Consider the following 481-nt stretch of genomic DNA (forward strand, 5'->3'; position numbering starts at 1 on the left):
TATATATATATATATATATTTGAGCTGTTGCATATAGATTGACCGGCTACTGTACATTTTGCTTAATGAATTTTATATGACATTCTGTGTTAAAGTCTAACTAAAGATATGCGCTTTGTATGTATTCTGACTTGAGTATGAATAGCTTGAAGCCCAAGTTGCGTGTGCGAGATTGCACTTTTATTTTCTTTCCCAAAGCAATAACATTATTTTGGATGTTTACCAGTTTTTGCTGCTCAGTAAAATTTCTAACTGAAACCTGTGAAATTTATACATCCATGGAATAAAATCTTTTATTGATATATTTTATTTTTGACCTAAGAATGTTCATTGAAGACAAATGTAATGTAAAGAATAAAGTGTGATATCTTGCTTTTGGTCAAAGCTAGATGAAACATATGGCATCAGTACATTTATATATTATGTTTTTAATACACAGGATGATTTGTGTAGCCTTGAGTTTTGTACATTACCGTTTATA

The sequence above is a fragment of the Sinocyclocheilus grahami genome, unplaced genomic scaffold (genome assembly GCF_001515645.1).
Source record: "Sinocyclocheilus grahami isolate Dianchi unplaced genomic scaffold, SAMN03320097.WGS_v1.1 scaffold313.1, whole genome shotgun sequence".
Lineage (NCBI taxonomy): Eukaryota > Metazoa > Chordata > Actinopteri > Cypriniformes > Cyprinidae > Sinocyclocheilus > Sinocyclocheilus grahami.